General features: G+C 38.0%; 1 protein-coding gene and 2 long non-coding RNA genes across 3 annotated transcripts in view; 2 read left to right on the top strand and 1 right to left on the bottom strand.

Moving 5' to 3' along the window:
• LOC127964884 (NACHT, LRR and PYD domains-containing protein 12-like) overlaps positions 1–12,962 on the top strand; it is a 1,383,583-nt gene that overhangs the window by 239,293 nt on the left and 1,131,328 nt on the right. The window lies entirely within an intron of this gene.
• Positions 1–12,962, bottom strand: part of LOC127964964 (uncharacterized) — a 528,628-nt gene that overhangs the window by 225,187 nt on the left and 290,479 nt on the right. The window lies entirely within an intron of this gene.
• On the top strand, positions 7,786–11,419 carry LOC127964969 (uncharacterized). Its single transcript, XR_008155200.1, has 5 exons — positions 7,786–8,037; positions 8,898–9,327; positions 9,510–9,615; positions 9,938–10,201; positions 10,386–11,419. It is a non-coding gene; the product is annotated as an uncharacterized LOC127964969 (long non-coding RNA).

Raw genomic sequence — 12,962 nt, 5'->3', positions numbered from 1 at the left:
GGCGGAGGCCGATGCAGTTCGTTCCCGAGGCGGAGGCCGATGCAGTTCGTTCCCGAGGCGGAGGCCGATGCAGTTCGTTCCCGAGGCGGAGGCCGATGCAGTTCGTTCCCGAGGCGGAGGCCGATGCAGTTCGTTCCCGAGGCGGAGGCCGATGCAGTTCGTTCCCGAGGCGGAGGCCGATGCAGTTCGTTCCCGAGGCGGAGGCCGATGCAGTTCGTTCCCGAGGCGGAGGCCGATGCAGTTCGTTCCCGAGGCGGAGGCCGATGCAGTTCGTTCCCGAGGCGGAGGCCGATGCAGTTCGTTCCCGAGGCGGAGGCCGATGCAGTTCGTTCCCGAGGCGGAGGCCGATGCAGTTCGTTCCCGAGGCGGAGGCCGATGCAGTTCGTTCCCGAGGCGGAGGCCGATGCAGTTCGTTCCCGAGGCGGAGGCCGATGCAGTTCGTTCCCGAGGCGGAGGCCGATGCAGTTCGTTCCCGAGGCCGTTCCCGAGGCCGAGGCCGTTCCCGAGGCCGATGCAGTCACCGATGACCCTCCAGAGACCAGTCACCGGTGACCCTCCAGAGACCAGTCACCGGTGACCCTCCAGAGACCAGTCACCGGTTACCCTCCAGAGACCAGTCTAGTCACTGGGTGGCCGGCTGCTCCATCCTGGGGGACTTCGGCCGTGACCACGTGGAGGTGGTGGCCCTCCACTCCGCCCTGGGGGGGCTTCTGCTTTGACCACATGGGTGTGATGGCCCTCTGTTCCGCCCGGGTGGGCATCACCTAACGCCTCCATTTACCTATGTTTTTGTTTTCATTTGTTTTTTGTTTTTTCTATTTTCCTCCGTTGGACCTGGCCCTCCGTCCCTCCCCTCTTTCCTTCCGCCGGTCCACCACCCTCCTGGACTCCTTGTTTTGTGTTACACCTTCCTGTCTCTGCCTTTCCATCACGTCTGGTTGTTCCGTCTCTTTTCTTCCATTTTACCTGGTTGTCCTGTCTTTTGTCTCTCCTTTTCACCTGGTTGTTTGTCTCTGTTTTCTGACCCTCCGTCCCTCCCCCTAGTCCGCCTCCGCTTCACCTCCCTCCTACCTCTTTTTCTGTTGGGTTTTCCGGGGTTTCAGGTGGAGCATCTGGTAGCTGCTCCGTAGGGGAGGGGGTAATGTCACGCTATCAGTCTCTGTTTCCTGGGTGTCCCCTAGTGAGCGCACTTCTCCTTAGGCACTTCACCATAGGCACTTTTATTCCGCTTGTCTGGTCATGTCGTCACAGTAATTGCACTCCAATTAAATCGCACAGGTGTTGACTATTCTTAGTCATTAGTCTCCCTATATAGAGCTGTCTTTCTCTGTCATCTTTATGGAGTCCTTACCCTATGTGTCTCATGCTCTCGTTCCCCGAGACTTCCTCTACCTTCTCGTTCTTCCGAGTTCCCCGTTTCATCCGGTTCCCTTTTTGTTTGGTTTGTCTCTCAAGACAGTTTTATTTTGTATTTAACCTGTTTGTGCAATAAACCTTACCTGCTATTGGATCTTACCCTTTCCTTGTGTTTTTCCCTTAACCCAACCGTGACAATTTTAATATACATTAAAATCTATTTTATTTCTGTGATTGTCAGCATCATTCCTCCAGTCTTCAGTGTCACATGATCTTCACAAATCAGAATAATATGATGATTTATTATCAGAGTTGTGCTGCTGAAACGGTGATACTTCTTTCAGGATTCTTTGAATGAAATGTTAAAAAGAAGAGCATTTATTTAAAATAGAAGTCTTTTCTAACAATAAACAATATAGTTCAAAAGTTTATAACTCTTTTAGGATGTATTAAATTGATAAGAAGTGAAATCAAAGATTAATATTGTTAGAAGAGATTTATATTTTGAATAAACGCTGTTATTTAAAAAAATATATATACATTGAAGAATCCGGAAAAAAGTAGTGCAGATTCCAAAATAATATTTGGCATCACAACTATTAATAATTCTAATAATAAATCTTCATATTAAACTGATTTCTGAAGATCATGTGACACTGAAGACTGGAGGAATAATGCTGAAAATACAGCTGCACATCACAGTAATAAATTATATTTTAAAGGATATTAAAATATAAACCATTATTTTATATATTTTATTTGGATAATTTTGAATTATTACTGAAATACAACCATTTTTGTATCAAACAGTTCAATGAACAATAATAAAGGAATTACCTGAAGCTGACAATGAACTCCTCTTATTATTTCTCTTTTACTATAGCGATTTATTTTTAGATACGTGGTCTGAGTCTTTCATAGAGTTGTAGAGTTATTAGAGAAATAGAGTTATTTTTCACATTCTTTGGTCGAAGTTTTCAGATCGGGACTTCGGAGCCTGTTCGCGACTCGGTTGATTCAGATCGGCACTTCGGAGCATGTTCGCGACTCGGTTGATTAAGATCGGTACTTCGGAGCATGTTCGCGACTCGGTTGATTCAGATCGGCACTTCGGAGCATGTTCGCGTCTCGGTTGATTCAGATCGACACTTCGGAGCATGTTCGCGACTCGGTTGATTCAGATCGGCACTTCGGAGCATTTTCGTGACTCGGTTGATTCAGATCGGCACTTCGGAGCATGTTCGCGACTCCGTTGATTCAGATTGAGACTCCGGGGACTGTTTGTGATTTGAGTCTGAGTCTTTCATAGAGTTGTTTTATAAACGCAGTAACTTTGAAATCAGCTCTGAAAGTTCCTGTCAGTGTTTAAAAACTAATTATGATTTAATAACATGTTGAATGAATTTGGTAAGAACGGTATTCTGTTTTATTTACATAGAGGTTATTAATATAGGCTGAAATATAGTGTTTTTTATAGTGTAAAGGTGAAATTATGGTGCATTGCTCGTTAAAAGTTAGGCTATTAATATAATATAGAAAAAGATCATTCTAAATTATTTTTACTATATTAAAACGCATTTATTTTTTACATTGGTTGGTCGAAGTTTTCAGATTGTCACATCGGAGTCTGTTCGCTACTCGGTTGATTCAGATCGGCACTTCGGAGCATGTGCGCGACTCGGTTGATTCAGATCGGCACATCGGAGCATGTTCGCGACTCGGTTGATTCAGATCGGCACTTCGGAGCATGTTCGCGACTCGGTTGATTCAGATCGGCACTTCGGAGCATGTTCGGTCTCGGTTGATTCAGATCGGCACTTCGGAGCATGTTCGCGTTTCGGTTGATTTAGATCGGCACTTCGGAGCATGTTCGTGTCTCGGTTGATTCAGATCGACACTTCGGAGCATGTCCTCGACTCGGTTGATTCAGATCGGCACTTCGGAGCATTTTCGCGACTCGGTTGATTTAGATCGGCACTTCGGAGCATGTTCGCGACTCCGTTGATTCAGATTGAGACTCCGGGGACTGTTTGTGATTTTTTTTTTTTTTAAATTCAGATCTGTACTTCGAAGCAAGAAGTGTTTGTCAAACAGTTCATTAGTGATAACTGAATATTTGGGCCTGAGGCTTTTTTTTTCTAACCTGTCGATTTGATTTTTAAATGATTTCAATGACAGGAAGTTGCATGTGTTGTGTTTTATGAATTGTGGATGGATTCATCAACTGAGAAATAAAGTTGAACAGAAATGATCATGAACTCTTAAAGATGATGATGAAAAGAAAAGGTAATATTGCATATAAAATTATATCCAAGTATGAACTAACTTGCACAATACTTTAAATATTCATACTCTACCCTAAATCAGTGAAAATGTTTGGCTCAGTTTACAGAAAGTGTACGTCACACATCCTTTCATTATTATGCAACATAGTTTTCTCCTCAGATGAGTATTTAACATCTTTATTCTTGTGGGGATTAGTGTGTAAGTGCTATACACAAACACACACACACACACACACCGGTCAGAGTTTGGGATCAGATTGATTTTTTATGTGTTGTTGTTTTTTTACAGGAGTTTACTCATCAAAACTGCATTTATTTGATCAAAAATACAGGAAAAAAAGTGAAATATTATTATGAAGTAAAACAACTTTTTTATTTTAATATACATTAAAATCTATTTTATTTCTGTGATTGTCAGCATCATTCCTCCAGTCTTCAGTGTCACATGATCTTCACAAATCAGAATAATATGATGATTTATTATCAGAGTTGTGCTGCTGAAACGGTGATACTTCTTTCAGGATTCTTTGATGAATGAAATGTTAAAAAGAAGAGCATTTATTTAAAATAGAAGTCTTTTCTAACAATAAACAATATAGTTCAAAAGTTTATAACTCTTTTAGGATGTATTAAATTGATAAGAAGTGAAATCAAAGATTAATATTGTTAGAAGAGATTTATATTTTGAATAAACGCTGTTATTTAAAAAAATATATATACATCGAAGAATCCGGAAAAAAATATCGCAGATTCCAAAATAATATTTGGCATCACAACTATTAATAATTATAATAATAAATCATCATATTAGACTGATTTCTGAAGATCATGTGACACTGAAGACTGGAGGAATGATGCTGAAAATACAGCTGCACATGACAGAAATAAATTATATTTTAAAGGATATTAAAATATAAACCATTATTTTATATATTTTATTTTGATAATTTTGAATTATTACTGAAATACAACCTTTTTTTGTATCAAACAGTTCATTGAACAATAATAAATGAATTACCTGAAGCTGCAGGCACGTGCACAGGTAGGGCTCAACCTGTGCAGAGCACATGCCCTTTTTGCCCTTACACTCCGAAGTGCCCTTTTTTTGGTGGTGTTTTTTTTTTAATCAATGCTATTGGTCACCCTTTACGTCTGTCTGTCTGTTTTACAAATATTTAGCAAATGAAAGTGCTTAAAACGTGCTGTGTAAATCTTATTCGATCCTCAAGCTGTCAGTAAGCTGATAATTCCGCCCCCTTTATATTAATTGAATCAACAGATTCAATACGCAGTACAGTAGATAACAGCTGAGCTGAACAAAGTTTTGCGAAGGGTAAATAAATATCTTGTTGTTTGAATAAGTACTACTAAACACTATGGGCCCTATTTTAACGATCTGAAACGCAAGTGTCAAAGCGCGAAGCGCAAGTAACTTTGTGGGCGGGTCTCGGCGCTGTTGCTATTTTCCCGGCGGGATAAATGGCTCTTGCGCCCGGCGCAAATCTAAAATGGGTTGGTCTGAAGTAGCTTCATTATTCATAGGTGTGGTTTGGGCGTAACGTGAAATAAACCAATCAGAGCGTCATCCAACATTCCCTTTAAAAGCAGGTGCGCAAATTCCATTATGGATTGCTATTATTATGGCGTATTTACCAGGCGCACGCCAGGAGCAGTTCACAGCCGAGGAGACTGATGTTCTTGTAAGAGCAGTGAAAGACAGAGAAGTTGTGTTGTATGGGGATGGGAGAATAATTAGCCTGAATAATTTGTAAGCTAGATTTATGCCTATTTTTTCACATCTTCGTGTCACACCACAATGATTTCCGTCATCTCATGTGTTAATATTTTTTTTTAGTGTAACAATTTATGATTTGCAAAAATAACTGTTGCATCTGTGTAGATTATCTACATGAGCAAAGTGTATGCGCGTTGTGCACGCTATACACTATGGTCAAGCATGCGCCCTTAAAATAGCATAATGAACAGCGCGCAACGCGCCACTGACTTTAGACTAGGTTTTTTCTGGTCAGTGGCGCAATTGTTTAATGGAACAGCAAAATAGCACCAGGGATCGTTTGCGCCGGAACACGCCTCCTTTTTTGCGCTGAACCGCCCAGGGAGCGCAAGTTCATTCACTAGTTTAGCGACGTGCTTCTGTGGAGGGAAAAGCACGCTTTGCGCGGGTGCAAAATAGGAATGACACATGCGTCGGTGTACAAAGTCAATTGCGCTGGGTGCAAGATAGGGCCCTCTGTCTATAAAGGCTCATATTTTATTTATTTGATGTCTGACTGACTCACTGACTGAGATATGTGGGACGTCGCCTGAGAAACTGAGCCAAACATTTTCACTGATTTAGGGTAGAGTAAGAATATTTAAAGTATTGCGCAAGTTAGTTCATACTTGGATATAATTTTATATGCAATATTACCTTTTCTTTTCATCATCATCTTTAAGAGTTCATGATCATTTCTGTTCAACTTTATTTCTCAGTTGATAAATCCATCCACAGTTCATAAAACACAACACATGCAACTTCCTGTCATTGAAATCATTTAAAAATCAAATCGACAGCTTAGAAAAAAAAAAGCCTCAGGCCCAAATATTAAGTTATCACTAACGAACTGTTTGACAAACACTTCTTGCTTTGAAGTACAGATCTGAATTAAATTTTTTTTTTAAAAATCACAAACAGTCCCCGGAGTCTCAATCTGAATCAACGGAGTCGCGAACATGCTCCGAAGTGCCGATCTGAATCAACCGAGTCGCGAACATGCTCCGAAGTGTCGATCTGAATCAACCGAGACGCGAACATGCTCCGAAGTGCCGATCTGAATCAACCGAGTCGCGAACATGCTCCGAAGTGCCGATCTAAATCAACCGAGTCGCGAACATGCTCCGAAGTGCCGATCTGAAAACTTCGACCAAAGAATGTAAAAAATAACTCTATTTCTCTAATAACTCTACAACTCTATGAAAGACTCAGACCAAGTATCTAAAAATAAATCGCTATAGTAAAAGAGAAATAATAAGAGGAGTGAAGTTTCCTACCGTTCTGCTGTGTTTGGTCCTCACGCGCATCTGACTCTCCGCGGCGCGTCTCCGCCCCATCACACGCGCGTTTACAGCGCTAAATTAATCATATTTGCTAATTATTATACATTTACTTCATTGTCGGCTTCAGGTAATTCATTTATTATTGTTCAATGAACTGTTTGATACAAAAAAAGGTTGTATTTCAGTAATAATTCAAAATTATCAAAATAAAATATATAAAATAATGGTTAATATTTTAATATCCTTTAAAATATAATTTATTACTGTGATGTGCAGCTGTATTTTCAGCATCATTCCTCCAGTCTTCAGTGTCACATGATCTTCAGAAATCAGTCTAATATGATGATTTATTATTAGAATTATTAATAGTTGTGATGCCAAATATTATTTTGGAATCTGCGATACTTTTTTCCGGATTCTTCGATGTATACTTTTTTTTTTTAAAGAACAGCGTTTATTAAAAATATAAATCTCTTCTAACAATATTAATCTTTGATTTCACTTCTTATCAATTTAATAGATCCTAAAAGAGTTATAAATTTTTGAACTATATTGTTTATTGTTAGAAAAGATTCTGTTTTAAATAAATGCTTTTCTTTTTAACATTTCTTTCATCAAAGAATCCTGAAAGAAGTATCACAGTTTCAGCAGCACAACTCTGATAATAAATCATCATATTATTCTGATTTGTGAAGATCATGTGACACTGAAGACTGGAGGAATGATGCTGACAATCACAGAAATAAAATAGATTTTAATGTATACTAAAATAAAAAAGTTGTTTTCCTTCATAATAATATTTCACTTTTTTCCTGTATTTTTGATCAAATAAATGCAATTTTGATGAGTAAACTCCTGTAAAAACAACAACAACAACAAAACATAAAAAATCAATCTGATCCCAAACTCTGACCGGTGTGTGTGTGTGTGTGTTTGTGTATAGCACTTACACACTAATCCCCACAAGAATAAAGATGTTAAATACTCATCTGAGGAGAAAACTATGTTGCAAAATAATGAAAGGATGTGTGACGTACACTTTCTGTAAACTGAGCCAAACATTTTCACTGATTTAGCAGGGTGCACCCGATTCGAACGTTATCACTCGATTGAATGGGGCGTTATCAGCGGTTATCAGCCCATAGAAATGGGCCATGAGGGGCCTCCTGTGCCTACTAGTAGGCTCAGAAGGCCGTGATCATCCATCCAAATGGTTGATCACCAACAAATATACAAGAGAAGACTCCAGATCCAATCCCAGAATTCCTGCTCACCTGTAATCGGAAGTCTACTGGACTAAAGCGGCAGCGTTGCGATATTTCCTGCTTAATATTTTCAGGTAAGACTATTCAAATTATAAAAATGAGCTTTTAAACTGTAATGGAAAACAATACATACACTCGTATTGCGTGTCATTATTGTTGACATGAGATAACCGTATAGTGAAACGTTATCGCTAACGTTAGGCCATATTACGTTATTAGCCTGTCGTTACGTTAACGTTGTATGCTTTATGTGAGCATTAACGTTGCTGTATTTACGTCTGAAGCTAATGGGAGAATTTAGTTTCTAGTTAAAAGCAAAGTTAAACTGTAAACATTTAAAAAAAAATGTACACTCTTACAGGCTTATTGCATATTGTGAATGCTCGATAACGCCTCACTGAAGCCAGATCATAGGCTTAATGTAACCCATATTGACTTGAGGGAAATATTAAACACAAGACGTATTTTACGGCTGTTTGGAAACCTTTGGGATCTTGACTAGAGTGTAAAATAAAGTTCTGTGGGTTTGAACAAAGCTTGGCTGGATTTGATCCTATATCAGGAAGCTTTGGATCTGTCTTTCTATCTATATACCTTCTCAAAAATATAAAGGGAATACTTAACAACACAATATAACCCACAAGTGTTCCCTTTATTTTTTTGAGCAGTTTATATATATAGCTAGCTAGCTGTGTATCTATTTATATAATCTATCTTTAGATATAGATCTAGCTCGATGTCTATTTATCTATCTATCTATCTATCTATCTATCTATCTATCTATCTATCTATCTATCTTGCAATCTATATATCTAGTTATCTAGCTAGCTGGATCTATCTAACTATCGCACCACTGTCTTTTAGGCTGTGATAAGAAGTACGGTACGGGTTGCACTTTGCTTTATGTAATAATTGTCAAATATTTTGATTTCAGATATGGGAAAAGCACTTAAGATGACCACACGTTTCAGGAACGTTAAAATTAAGTTGGTGAGGAGGTCTATGGTGGGCCCTGCAAGTTTTCTTACCTCAGTCAAGGTCTTCCCCATCCCAGCTACAAACAGACCCACCCTTCAGACCCTTCTATTACATCTCAACCTGCTGAACCTGATGATGTGACACCGAGCTGTTCTGAGAGTGCATACAGTAAGGCAAAGAAGAGAGAGCTTCATGCCTGGGATGCAGTCAAGGATGAGATGCTTAAGGTGTCGTTTGAATGTTCAGCACCGATCACTACCCAGTGTGCTGTCTGCTGAGAACATGCTGATTATAGGTGCATTGAGTGCAGCTCCACTGCAGTGTTCTGTGAGGTTTGCCTGAAGAGGATTCACAGAAATTTACTGCATCTTCCTGAAAAGTGGAATGTAAGAACAGTAGCATACAGTCCTACATTGCTATTGCTATACTTGCATACAGACAGCAAACTCACAGTAATGTCAACAGATTCATTCGATACTTCGAATTGTTTTAGCACTATGCAGTATCAACTGTTAGTGTCACAAGTTTGTTGTTTTAAAAACATTAGAGCTATCCATCTTTCTTACAGAATGTTTACTATGAGCCATCCTCCCTGGGATTATTCCTATATTTACCTGAAGCCCATGGCACCCATGCTGTGTACACAAAGGACATGAAGATCATTGTCAGCACAGGTTTGTCATTTTACCTGATACAAAATCTTAATGTATTTAATTTTAATGACAGGTTAAGGAATTCAATCCTATTACATGTGGAGTAATGATTTCCTTTAAGGAATTAATCAAATTTGTGATGCAATAAAAAAAAAAGTCATGATAGTTATAGTTTATATACTATCATGATAGGTAAAAATGTATAGCCTGAATCCACCGTAAGTCGCTTTGGATAAAAGCGTCTGCTAAATGCATACATTTAATTTAATTTATACTGATATGGTAGTCTCTATAGTACTACTAGGTTATGTTTGTATGTTATTTTCCTCTTTATATTTGGCAGGACGGCTCTGCACCGTTACAGTCACCATGTGTGCGTGTGAACCAGAAACCTGTACTCTGTTGAGGTATGGGCTCTGACCAGACAGCCTTCTCCATCCCTCTGCTAGAGCTTTCTGTTTCTCTGGCACTGGAGTGTCAGGTTTCTGTTTAGGGTTTTTCGCAACACCCCATATCCCATTTTAGGCATCACCACTTCCGACAAAGAAGTTTGGTTGATATTTGCCCACAATTAAATGATGGCACCATATGCCCAGCATGTCCAAAGGTTGGTTATAATTCCAGCGTGGTTCTTGTTTGATTAAATTAATGGCATAGAAATAAAATCTGAATTAATATCAAACTTAAAAGTTAATTTGTTTATGTAGTATTGTAATAGAATAGTAATAGTATAAATGTATAAACCTGGTGCGGGTACAAAACCAGTGTTACTGTAAGTGTTTGTTTTCCAGGCGGATGGAGAAATGATTGTCACATTGGATGCCAACTTTGGCCTTGTGAGGAATCAAAGCTCTGGGACAAGTGCGGTTGATCCATTACACGGAACCCGCGTGTTTGTTGATGAAAAGGATGTAGAGGAATACCTGCTATCACATCTTGACAGCTCAAAGCCTCGAGGTTAATCATTGTTGCAGAATTTCATTCGAGTCCATGAAATATTAATTAAACTTGTGAAAAAAGATCACTATTCCTCTCATAAATCTATGTTTTCCTTAAATATTTAGGACTGCAGTAAGCTGCTCTCATTCAAGGTATTATAATATAATATAATATAATTACTTTACTGCGTTACTTGTGCAGACATGTTGTTTTACTAGGTCTGATCTATTTAAGCTTAGGCACTGTATTTAAGCATACATATACACCACTAGTCTGTCTGTATGAGTACAAAATTAAAAAATAAACTGTCTATAATTGTTACTGTACAAGCACAGTAAAATATTTATATAAAAAATATTGCACTACTGTTATTTTGCATAGAATACATTGTTCAACAATATTTTTGCACACTCATCCAACTGCATTTATTACCACTGTTCTCACGTTCCTGCTGTTCATAATGTTTATATAATCCTTCATTGCTCTGTTCATAATGTACATACAATCCCTACATTGCATTCATATTTATATTCGGTATATACTCTGATCAATATTGTATATAGCAACTCCACTGTACATTCTGTATATCATAGCTTTACTTACTCTGCACTTTTGTGCATATAAAACACTTTATTCTTGCACTTCTTGTTAGATGCTAACTGCATTTCATTAGCTCTGTACTTGTACTCTGCATAATGACAATAAAGTTGAATCTAATCTAATCTAAAAAAAAAAAAAAAATGTGTTTACCATAATGTAATATGTTATTTACTGTAATGTACAAATGTGTGGGAGGTGTTTTGTTTTTTATGAGCTCACCATCAAAATCCCCTTCGACTGAGTTGAAATGAAAATAAATTATTGGATCTTGAATCCTCTGAAGCAACTATGAGTTTGTAAAAACATAAAATAAAAGGGAACATAGAGGTGTATTGACTCTATGAGTTACAGCCATGGTGCTCTGCACTTATTCACAGCACATTTAAAGTCAATGAAAAGTAATTTACTTAAAAAATGACATACAATGAATTTACAGTCATAATCCGTATATGTGACAGTGTGCCACATTCAGTATGTTCCTACATAACTGTTATTGGCTTGAAATTCTCCAGATCCAAGCCTATGTAATTTAACACATTTTTTCTCTTCTTCCCATTGGCTGTTTTCGTTTTATTTTCACTTTCTTCTTTCATTTAATGTATATTACATTTAGTTTGTTCGTTGTTCGTTGCATGGTTGTTACGCTGCTATCGCTGAAACCACGTGGCTTGCATAACGTACTTCCGTCCAAAAGTATTTTATTCACAAGACACTTTTTTTTTTAAATGATGAATTCAACATTTGTCCACGAAAAAACAACAACAAACAGATAACTCAATAAGATATGTTAATATAACTTTTGCACATTTCTCCTTCGATTCAGAGAAATAAATTTTTGGTAGCAGAAGGTTACGGAAGTGCATTGTGTTGTGGGCGGGGTTTGCGCGTTCTACATTTCGGCTAAAAAGTCTTAAATAAACAAATATATTTAGATTTTCTTAACGTAAATCATCTAGATGCAGCGTAATTAATAGATTGGTTGTACTAGATATTTGATATATTCAGTAGATATATCTTTTTACAACCCTAATTTCCAACCCTAATTTGCAAACCAGATACTACAACTGCAGTGCTTGATTTGTATCAAGCTGCACTGAGTAGCTATAGGGAATTGTAGTTTTTAAAAAAATCGTGTATTTCTTAGAATTGGATATTGCAAATAGTGAGTTGAGAGTACAGTGTGGAGTTTAGGCGGATTGTAAACATATCTATGTAAACAGATTTTAAATGTCTAAATTTTAAATGGGTTCAAATTACTTTTAACCCGATTTGACAATATCCAGAGCTGTTGACTATATTTACATCATAAATGAGGACAAGAGCTCTCTATAACAGTTAGTCCCATGTGTGTAGCCCTTTTTATTGCTTTATTATAAGCCTTCAAATATGCACCAAGGTGATGTTTCAAATGTCAGTATTTCAAAACAGGAGCTATGTAGAATCTTCATACTTACATATGTTACTCTCTGGGTCAAGACCTTTCTAACAATGTATATGGTTTAGCTCTACGACAAAGTTTTAATTTTCTCATTTCACATGCACAAGCCATCTCGGGTGTAGTTTCAGAGAGCTATTTAAAGGCTCAATAGCCATAGCCTATATAAAAAGAAGCTATTTGCTTGTTTGTTTGTTTCTGACTTTGTAAACAGATTTATGAACCCACAACATGACAAATACCCTGTCCGCACACACACACACACACACACAGAGAGACTCATTTTGCATTTCTGTTTGGTTCCCATGTGGCAAATCTAATTATGGGATGGTTCCCCCAAAAATGAAAATTCTGTCATCATTTACTCACCCTCATGTCATTCCAAACCTGTATG

This window comes from Carassius gibelio, chromosome B9 (genome assembly GCF_023724105.1).
Source record: "Carassius gibelio isolate Cgi1373 ecotype wild population from Czech Republic chromosome B9, carGib1.2-hapl.c, whole genome shotgun sequence".
Classification (NCBI taxonomy): Eukaryota; Metazoa; Chordata; class Actinopteri; order Cypriniformes; family Cyprinidae; genus Carassius; species Carassius gibelio.
This window is presented reverse-complemented; position numbering and strand designations above follow the sequence as displayed.